The sequence below is a fragment of the Neltuma alba genome, unplaced genomic scaffold (genome assembly GCF_004799145.2).
Source record: "Neltuma alba isolate B1F8T4 unplaced genomic scaffold, ASM479914v2 tig00010857_pilon, whole genome shotgun sequence".
Lineage (NCBI taxonomy): Eukaryota > Viridiplantae > Streptophyta > Magnoliopsida > Fabales > Fabaceae > Neltuma > Neltuma alba.
In genome coordinates this window covers 52,444-63,925 of record NW_021635651.1, presented here as the reverse complement: position 1 = coordinate 63,925, position 11,482 = coordinate 52,444, and positions in this window count along the sequence as shown.

The following is an 11,482-nucleotide window of genomic DNA, read 5'->3' as shown; positions in this document are numbered from 1 at the left end:
AGAAAGCCTTCGTTATTTTGGAATTATTTTAATTTTTTAGGTGTATGAGCATTCACCATATTTTTCGCAATAGATTACAATTAATAAATACTACTTTTTTCGTTCTACATATAAGATAGGAAAAAAAACAGAAAAAGGATACTTGAATTTCATAATCCCCAAATGGTCTGCTGAATTTGAGAAATCCCAATTTGGTCTCTTAAGACCAAATTGGGATTATCATGTTAAAAGAAAAGACCAAATTACCCTTCATTTTATTTATTCCTTTTAAAATACCAAAGCCCTCACTGGTCGGCAGGTTAGTCGCCAGAGCTCTGGCGGCAGCAGTCATCGGAGCTCCGGTGACCAGCTGACAATTGATCACCGGAGCTCCGACAGTCATAAACAATTTTTTTGAAAATTTGTTAATTGTTATATCGAAGTTGTAAAAATTTTCAAAAAAATTGTTTCCGACCACCGGAGCTTGTTGAATTTCCCAGAAAACCTGTTGTTAACTGCTATACTGAAGTTGTTAATAGCGTCATAAAAGTTGTTAACCGTTATACTGAAGTTGTAAAAATTTTCTAAAAAATTGTTTTCGGCCGCCAGAGCTTATTGAATTTCCCCAAAAACCTGTTGTTAACTGCTATATTGAAGTTGTTAATAGCGTCAAAAAAGTTGTTAACCGTTATACTAAAGTTGTAAAAATTTTCAAAAAAATTGTTTCCGGCCGCCGGAGCTTGTTGAATTTCCTAGAAAATCTGTTGTTAACTGCTATACTGAAGTTGTTAATAGCGTCACAAAAGTTGTTAACCTTTATACTGAAGTTTTAAAAATTTTCAAAAAAATGGTTTCTGGTTGCGCAAAGCTTGTTGAATTTCCTAGAAAACTTGTTGTTAACTGCTATACTGAAGTTGTTAATAGCGTTACAAAAGTTGTTAATCGTTATACTAAAGTTGTAAAAATTTTCAAAAAAATTATTTCCGACCGCCGGAGCTCCAGTGATCAATTGTCGGCCGGTCGCTGAAGTTCCGGTGACTATCGTTGCCAGAGCTCTGGCGACCAATCGACCGGTCAGTGAGGACTTTGGTATTTTAAAAACAATAAATAAAATGAAGGGCAATTTGGTCTTTTCTTTTAACATGATAATCCCAATTTGGTATCTTGAGACCAAATTGAAATTTCTCAAATTCAGCAGACCATTTGGGGATTATAAATTCAAGTATCCTTTTTCTGTCTTTTTCCCTATAAGATACAAGTAATTGAATTATATAGATAACAATTGGTTAAAATTGACTAAAAGTAATAAATACATAAAAGTGTATTTCATTTCTTAGAAGCACCCTTATTTTTTTAATGAAAAAAGAGAATGAGGAAAAAAAAAAAGAATTGTATGAGATACATCTAATGTAGTGATATAGCACGTGGTTAACGAGGCAAAAACGAAAAAAAGTCAGCTAAAATCTTAGACAACTTTAAGTGTATTTTATAAATAGAACCAGCCATTTCAAAAAAATTTTCTTATATATAACAGGGGCAGTGTAATTTAAGAATAAATTATATTTTTTAATAGTAGTAACTTATGATTAATGCAACTTATACATTATATATATATATATATATATTACTGAGATTGTTTGTATAACTGTATGTGTACAAAAATAAAGTCGATAATATATAAAACAATTACTCAATTTGAATATTTTAAAAGACCACATTATTTTTTCTTTGATTTATTGATCGACAATGAAAATCAATAAAAATGAAGACTGGAATTCGACCCTTTATTCATCAACCTTCATACTTTTCAGTCTTCAACTTTGGCATTGCTTGTTGGTCAAAAGATGTGAAAAAAAGTCAAAAACTTTAGCCTTGCTTCTATTGTGGCGCAACTTGAGGCGGAATAATTTATTTTTATGGAGTTTTTATTTTAAAAATGAACTAAAATATGTATAATTTCTTTAGTTAAAAGTTTAGAAAATAAAATATGTTCTTACAAGTTAACATACAATATGCCATATCCAATAGTGACAAGGGAGCACCAATGGGCTTGTAGCTTAGTAAATGAAAGGTCACGAATTCGATGCTACATGTGATATAAAATTGTTAGCATCTACGCCTCCTTTAATCATAAGAAATTTTCATAAATTTAATGTGATGCTTGTAACTCATCACATCTAACTAATTAATCATTATATAATATAATTTTTTAAAGACAATTTACCATTTATAAATTGTAAAGAACATTGTATTTCTAAAGACGGAGTGGTAAAAATTTAAAATAAAAAACATGAGACAACAGAATATGAATGTGGTGTTAGAAAAAAGAGACCAGCCCAACTACACTCAAATCATGGCCCAATATTAGGAGACTCAGATACACTACACTAGGGCTACGTGTATAGTGTTTCTCACTTTGGTTTCATGCACCTGTATAGCACGTGACACATATACTGCTCTGTCATTAAATACCACACTGCGTAAACTCCATTCTGTCAAGAATATTCAATATACAGTTTATTCTATCTTGCATTATTCTCCATATTCTTTTATGTGGACCTTCCAAGCAGAAATAATAGCTGAACCTAGAGACAAGATAACGTAGGGCAGCGAACATTATGGGTTTCATACAATTAGTAATAAGATATTGAAAAATATATTGATAATTATTTTCTTTCCTCTTACCACAAGAGAATAAAAAAATTAAATAATCTATATTTTTGGTGAAAAAGAACACTCACCCCCACATGCCCACATATACTTTTCATTGTCAAGGAATACATAGTTGAGTGTTCCAATTTATTATGATTTATTCTGAGGTATGAAAAACCAGACCGGACCGGACCAACCGGTTCAAACTGGAAATAGTTGAACCGGCCAAGAAACAGGTCCAGTTGAACATAAGAACCAGGGTTAATATAACCTAGTATGACTCGGATTAGATCGGTACGACTCTGAACAACCCATATAACCTGAAGGGTCATTGGGTCAACTGGGTTTTTAAAAAAAAACATTTGCTTGTTTGAAAACGATGTCGTTTTGCTTTTTTCTTTTTTGCTTTTTTTTTAATTGAAATATGCTTTTGACTTTTTCAATTAAACATTTAAAAAACAAAATATTTCCCCTTTCCTTTAGATTTCTCCTTCACTTTGCTCACTCCCGCTTCATGCTTTGTTTCTCTCCTTCCCTAGTGATTTTTCTTTCCTGCCTTCTCTCTTGTAGAAATCGGTTTCGCCTAGCTCATCTTTCTTGTTTATCACGTTCTAGTCACCATTATTTCTGCGGTGGTTCTTCACGTTGAGTGACTATTCACTTTAGAGTTCAGTATGACTCCATTCACGGTGAGGGAGCCGACGCCATTCAGACTTCAACGGCCTTTTGATTTTGATTGCCGTTCAAATTCTTCCATCTCGCTGGTTTGGTTTTTTTTTTTTTTTTTCCATTTTTCAAATTAGAGTTTCAGATTTCTTGTTCTTTCTTGCAATGGGGATGAAAAAAAATTAATTCCTAAAAGATTTTGCTTTTGATTTGGGTTTAAGATTTTTGTTAAATGGACTTCATCAAAGTTTATGCTGATTTCATGCTTTAGAATTCTTGCTCTGAGCCTCCGATTAAGATTATGTTAGTGACTTTGTTTTAGTGTTTTATTAATTTGTAGTTTTTGTTAGATTGTTTGTGATGAAATTATTGATTATGGATGATACAAATACTAAAGGAAATGAGAATCCGAACCCCATTTCTGGTTCTATCAATAATCTCAGAAATGAGAACCGAACCCCACTTTTGGTTCTACCAATAATCCGAACAACATTACACCCTTATATAGACCTGGTAAAATTGATCCTACATGGGCATGTGTTTCCCTTGAGAAAGAGGGGTAAGTAAATGTCTTTACCTGTCTTTTTTTATGCATTAAGTTATAGCCGAAGTGGGAAAAATAGGATGAAACAGCATCTAGCTAGTGTTTCTGATCAAGTTTATTCTTGTAAAATGGTTCCTCATGACATACGTGCCAGAATGAAAGAATCTTTGGTAGGAGATTCAAAGAAAAAACCTATTAAGTTGTAGAAGATGACACTAAAGTTAGGGAAACTGAGGCACTAGTAGATTCGTCTCCACTTAGAACGGGTACTGAGAGTAGTGGCAACAAGAGGAAAGCTCCTAAGGACAGAAGGGTTGACAATTATTTTGCTACTAGGACAACTCTTGGTTCCCAACCAAGCCTCAAGAGTGTATTGTTAACTAAAGAAGCAGAATATAATGCCAAGATGGTTATTGCTCAATGGGCTATTGTTCATTACATTCCATTTAATGCATTGGATTGTCCTCTTTTTCAAAAAGTTGTTGATGCCATTGCTACTATTGGGCCTGGGTTTAAGGCCCATAATGCTCATGATTTTAGAGTTAACTTGTTGAAAGATTGAAAAAAGGAATGTCAGTTACTGATTGAGAGTCATCATGTAAAATGGAAAGAAAATGGTTATACGCTCACGGTTGATGGTTGGACTGATATTAGACAAAGAACTTTGATTAATTTCTTGGTCTATTCCATACATGGTATGGTATTTGTGAAATCAATTGATACTTCAAATGTAGTTAAGGATGCCAAAACTTTATCCTCATTATTTTCTGAAGTTATTGAGTGGGTTGGACCTGAAAATTTAGTTCATGTGGTGACTGACAATACTGCTAACTATGTAGCATGTGACAAATTGATTAAAGAGAAATATAAAACTATTTATTGGTCACTTTGTGTAGCTCATTGCTTGAATCTTGTTTTGAGAGATATTGCTTATATTCCTCATGTGTCAAACCTTGCAACAAAGACATCTAAAATCACTATATTTGCATATAATCATATAATCTTCTTGTCATGGCTAAGAAAAAGATTTGGTTGGAAGGAAATTGTCCGTCTTGGTGCAACAAGATTTGCAACTACATTCATTACCTTACATAGCATATACTTGCACAAACATGATTTACAAGCTTTGGCTATTGATAAGTATTTTGTGGATCACAAATTAGCAAGAACTAAAGCTGGAAGAACTTTTAGTGCAATTGTATTAGATAATCAGTTCTGGAATGAATGTTATCAAGTGCTGAAGATTGTGTCTTTGCTTATGAGACTTCTGAGGATTGTTGATTAGATGAAAAGCCTTCATTGCCTTATGTCTATGAAGGGATGCAAAGGGCTAAAAATGGAACCAAGGACATCTTTCAGATGAATAAGGAGCAATACAAGCTTTACACTAAAATTATTCAAGCTTGATGGGACAAGCAGTTGAAACAAGAAGTTCATTGATAATGCCTCTGTCATTAAAGCACTCAATTAAACTAGGTTCTAATTAATTTGTAGTTTAGGACCGACCTAGGTCATTACTTCTAAGAAGCAAGTTATGGGTATCTTTAGGTAAAAATTTAGGTGATAAAGAAAATGCAATAAATTGGACCTAAATTAAAATGCAAAATTCTAATTCTAAATACAAGATGTAAATGTCCTAAAATCTATATGAAAACTAAATTAAACTAAATGAATGCAATGCAATATTTTGGGGGGGGTTTTTTTTAAAAGGAAAATAAAAATGATGAATAAAGAAAATTAACTAGAAAGCAAAGAAAATTAACAAGTAAAAATTGAAAAGTTTCTCTTCAGGTAAGGTAGAGGGGATAACTCAGAATTCGCATGAATTTAACCTTTATAACCTTAATCAGTTAATTAGACAAAAAAGAAGTGACAAGAGAGTGGAATTAATAAACTTAATTACCTAATTGAAATAAAGGAAACCCTCAACTTTAAAAACCCTCAAACTATTAGAGAACTCATAACAGTATAAAGTGGGTTAATTAAGCTTATTAAAAACCAATGAAAACAACTCAAATTAATTCTGAAAATTATGTTTGAAATTATCTAATTAAACAATTAGACAATTAACCAACTTAATTAAACAATTAAGAGGTAGAAGAACCCAAATTTTGCAATTCAAACCACAAGATAATTAAACTCATGAAAACTCAATTATAAAGTCAATTAACAATGCAAAGATTTATAAACATAAATTCTAGCAAGTGTCTCAATACAAACAAAATCCAAATATCAATCCTATCCAATAATAAAAATGACAATCTAAAACTAAATTGTCTCGTAAAAAATACAACTCAAAATTATTTAAAAATAAATAATCTCAAGTCCTTGAATTAAAAAAATAAATGGAATATCACTCCCTTATGGCCTTCAAGTATTAGCCCAAGGCTCAAGCCTCCTCCATACCCCTCCCAAGTTGTCTCCCTAACAAGCTTAAGCCTCCATGAAAATTATCTTCCCTCCAAAGTCCTCCAAAGTCATTAGATGCCGCAGCCATGAGGAGTAAAGAAGAGAAGATGATGATTCCGTGGAGATGAAGTGGATCCTCGTGCAGGAGAAGAGATGAATGTGAGAGGGACCGAAATAATGATTAAATTCAAGATGGCTACGTGACATGAATAAAAGGAATATATGGGCACTGCGCAAGAATAATGGAGAAGTGAAATATGGGATGAAGGAAGATATTTGACGGTGGATGGTGCTTGTGGGTGTGAATGGAGAAGGAAAAGTGATGCTAGGCGTGAGTCCTTGCTCTCAAATAAGAAAAATATTTTAATGAGAGAAAAAAAAATTTTGTGGATCCAAAGCTCAAGCCTATTAGTAATTAATTGGCCTACTTGATATTAGTCATTGGTTGTGCTTAAATCCCAAGAAACAATCTTACACCATTAGATTTCCTATATGCTCTTTCTTGACCTATAAGAATTTAAGTGCATTCATTAATGTAGATTATATCCAAATATAATCAAAAATTAAATATCAAATATGCCCAAAAATTAGGCAAGAAATTGCAAAAATTTCTAAAAATAATCTTTCTAAAAATATGAGACTTGTTTCCAAAGAAATAAAAAAATTTATTCCAAGTCAAAAATAGGAAATCACAAAATATTTATATTTTTAATCCAAAATCTCAATTTTTAGGCAAAATCCAAAAGTCAACCAATTAATCCAATAATGCAAAAAAAATCCAATTAAGCTCAAAATTTTCATTTAAATCCTAAATTAATGTGAGATAAAATGTATAAAAACTGGGTTTTATCATTCATGCATGTTATTGAATATTCCTTATTTGCTTTTATTGAATATAGAATTCATTAATGTTGATTTTCTTACATTTTGTCATTAAAGGAATATATTAAACAAGAAAAAGACAAGTTATGATCCTATTGATTATGAATCAATCGATAATGTTCAGTTTTGGGTGGTTGAAGATGCAACTCCTGAATTTGATAATCTAGATGTAATAAATTTTGAAAGAGTTGCCAAATAATGAAGACATTGCAACTACATCAACTTTTGGGACTGAGAGGTATAATGAAGGATTATAATGATCTCTTCCATTACAATTACATTTTTATACAAAAATATATATTATTTTTTTCACATGACCATTAACAATTCAATTATTGTCATACATAGGTGATGAAGATATGCACATGCTTGAGCCTCTATTTTTGAATGATGATGATATTACTCCAAGTGCTTTTGCTGGTTCTTCTATAGCTTCTCCTCCTCCTCCTCCTAGTGTCTCAATGCCTATAAATCTAAATGAAGTTAATGATAACTTTGGTGTTAATATTTATTAATTGGTTTAGTGATTAAATCATTATAGGTACCGATATTTTGTTAATCATATATCTATTTTGATAGTTTTCTAGAATGAATATTTAGTATTTTGGTGACATGGGACGGTAGTATAACAATATGATGTTATTTTGTTATGTGAAAATGGTCAGAACTTGGAAATATATTGTAAATATATGATTATTTTGCTAGTAATTCAAGGTATTAAATTGATATTGAATTTTTGGATGGTATGATAAGAATTTAAATTATTTTTTAATTTTTTTGATTCCTAACTGGTTTGACCCTCAGGTCAACTCTAAGCTGACCCACTAACATTTGACCCATTGCCTTAACTAGTTCAGTTATCATTCTGGTTTTCAGTACCTTGATTTATTCACATGACTCCATTCCATTAAATTAATTAAAGGGCACAACACAATTACTTGATATTTATTGGTTGTAATCTCTTATGAAAAATATTATCAAAACTCAATAAATTATTATGAACAATTATATAAGCTACTCAAAATCTCAATAATTATATGCGATAAGGCACAAAAGTAGAAAACTTGTGATTTATATACTTAATCCCTTTACTCCAAATACTCCACTTTCAGCCTCTTTATTCTTTAAGGACTTTATATACTTGCACATTAAACCAAACAATATCAAATCAAAGGCAAACAAAAGAAGCATAAATCTTAAAAAAAAACAAGGGAGAAAAATTTGGGTTGAGATAACATACCAAGAGGCATTTAATACGGAGGTTCTAAAACTGAAGAAGCATTTACCCAGCTGAAGGCCCAATAAGCCTACCAACATGTTTAAGGAAGTTATAGCTTGAGAATTCTTACATGAAGGAGGACACAGATCAATCTTTAGATGATGACATATACAGAGCTTGACGTGACATATGATAGATTACCTCCAAAGTCATCATGGCATGTGAGTCATTGGTGTATGTGCACGTGGATGCTAAGAAAAATAAGAACATGTCTAAGAGCCAAAACAGAGCACTTGAACTCGATCCCATATTATTGAAGATCTAACACAATCATATGTGCATGAAGGAGTTTATTGGAGCTATAATCTTTTAAATTGGGGCCTCAAATGCATTATGTGATTGACTATGGGAGATCTAGAACGTGATTTATCCATATTCAAGTCCAAACGAATGTCTTAAAAACCCATACATGCTTATGGACATGAATAACATTTATGAAGATCCATTTGGAAGGTCGAAGAAGATTCAAGAAGCATCAAGAGTGGTCTTATATGTCATTAATTAGAATTTTATTTGTTTTAATTGGTTTCCTATTTTAAATAGTCGTTTCTTATTTTGTATTAATTGCTTAATTAGTAGAGTCAAATAATATTCTTCTCATTAATGATGAGATCTTTTTAGGTAGTGAGTGATTTAGATTATTTTATCTTAACTAGTAAGTTAAAGTATTCTAGAAAGTCTTTTGATTTTCCTAATTTTATTGTATTTTTGCATATATTTTTTTATGCATTTTACTTAGTTAGTGTTTTAGGCTCTAATAACGTATAATGGGCTTTTAGAGCTTAGGTTATTAATTAGAGTTTTCATATTAGGGTTTTCATAGTCTTAGTTTATAAATAATTCTATATGTACTCTTTCTAGGAGAGAAGATTTGAATGATTAATAACATGGAGAATTTTATTTCTCTTTATGTTAGCCTTGCTTGCATCCTTGTGTTCTATGAGAATACTCATATTGCTTGTATTAATCTGAAGCTTGAGAGTTAATTGGATTTGTTAATTTGATTGCTATTTGCAAGACCGAGTTAGTGCTCACTTCTACTATTTTGAGATTGTATCAAATTGTGGAGTTAGTCGAGTTGATTCATTTCTACAGGTGATGCAGTATAGTTCATGATAACACATAGTCATGACTATTGGCAAGAGAATTAGTTATCTTGTTAACTATCATGAATTGAATTATTTTAACTCACTATGATTTGCTATAATCATAAGAGTGAGAAGTCCAGCAAGTTGATGGGTAATTTATTAAATTGAGTTCTCATTTTTCTCATTTAAAGGTGAGTTAGGAAGGTAAAAGCAATTTCTAGGTGGATATACTGCATTAATATTGTTGAACCTTCTTTCATTCAATCTTTCTGCTTCTTCAATGTTTGTTATTCTAAATACTAGAAACTCAAAAGTAAATCATAGTATTGTTAACTTGATAATTTGTGGTTGATGATAGGAATTGTTAGGAAATTAAAGTTCTCATAGGCTCCTCATAGACTCCATCTAGGCTAGATTCCACTTTTTACTACATTTGGCTTAGTTAATTTTTGATAAACAAAATGACATGCTTTACAAGTACTAAGTTTATATTCTTCTCAATACAAATATTTAATTATAAGTATCAAACTCCTTAATCACCTTGTCTCTATTCTCAAAAATATTTTAACAAACAATGGGAGTTCATTAAAACATGAAACATGGACTTCCTTATCAATTAAAAATGACTTTATATGCATAGTTTAACTATAGTAACATACTGTTTATTGGGAGATTTTGGAAGGGAGGTGGAGAGAGGGGATAAGAAACTATGTTTGGTTTGGAAAAATAGAGGGGAGTAAAGGGAAAAAATATGTCTTTTAGTGCTCCCCTTCAAATTTGGGGTTTTTTTTTTGGAGGAGAGAGAAATATTATGTTTTGTCCTAACTAAATTAACCATGTAGATCCATTGGAATTAGAGGTGAGCAAAGTCAAACCAAAACCAAAACCTGAATCAAACCACACTCAATTTGGTTTTTTTGGTTTGGTTATTTTGATTATTTGGCTCTTTTTTTTTGTTTGGTTATTTTGGTGTTCGGTGTTTAGTTTGGTGTCCATAAAAATTTTTTAGTTATAACCAAAAAACTGAAATAATAATAACAAAATAAAAAACAGTGCTTCTACCAATTTCTTATATAATATATATATATGATATAATCAATATTTTTTAATTTTCTAGCCTACTAGCCTAGGCCTGATAAAATAACTAATACCAACAATCTGAAGTCCAAATCCAACACATAATACTCACTTGAATCTTTGATTAATGCTTAAAATTTTAAAAAAAATCATTGTATTTTAAGTTGCAAATTCAAAATATGTTCATCTTCAACCCTCATTTTGTCATGTATTGTGCCTTAGCCCTCTGTCGTGCTAACTCACTTGAATCCTCACCATCCTTAGTCTCTCGGATTCTCACCCACACATCTTTATAGTTTTGTTCAGCCTTTACAGTTCTGTTGAGCCTCCATCGTTCTGTTCAATGTTCATTAATCACTATCTTGTTGAGCCTTCACTCGTGTCTCGTGCTACTGTACTGCCTCTACCAGGCTCTTGACTCTTTAATAGCTCAACTATTAAGTGTTTTCAAAATCCAACATCATCTTCAACTCATCTAAGTCCCATGTAATCTTCAACCATCTCCATTCTCTAGTTACTTCGTTGTTTTGGTAAATAATTTTATCGATTTAAAACTTTTAACTAAATTTTTTTTCTGATTAAAACATTGTGTGAAGTTTCTTCTAATAAATATTTGATGATGTATTGTCAAGATGAAACCATGGCTAACCAAACAACTGGAGCTAGAGAAGGTGGCATGAGTAGCGGTACTAAAAGAACTCAAACTTCAACTACTAAGAATAATAAGCCTTTAACAACTAGGGCTGGAAAAAGAAAAGCCCTGAAGCTAAGATCCAAAGTTTAGGAACAGTTTACTATATTTATGGATGATGAAGGCGATATTAGAGGTAAGTGTAATTACTGTGGAAGTGTTATTAAATGTGATCCAAAAGCAAATGGAACCACTACATTTAACAACCACATGAA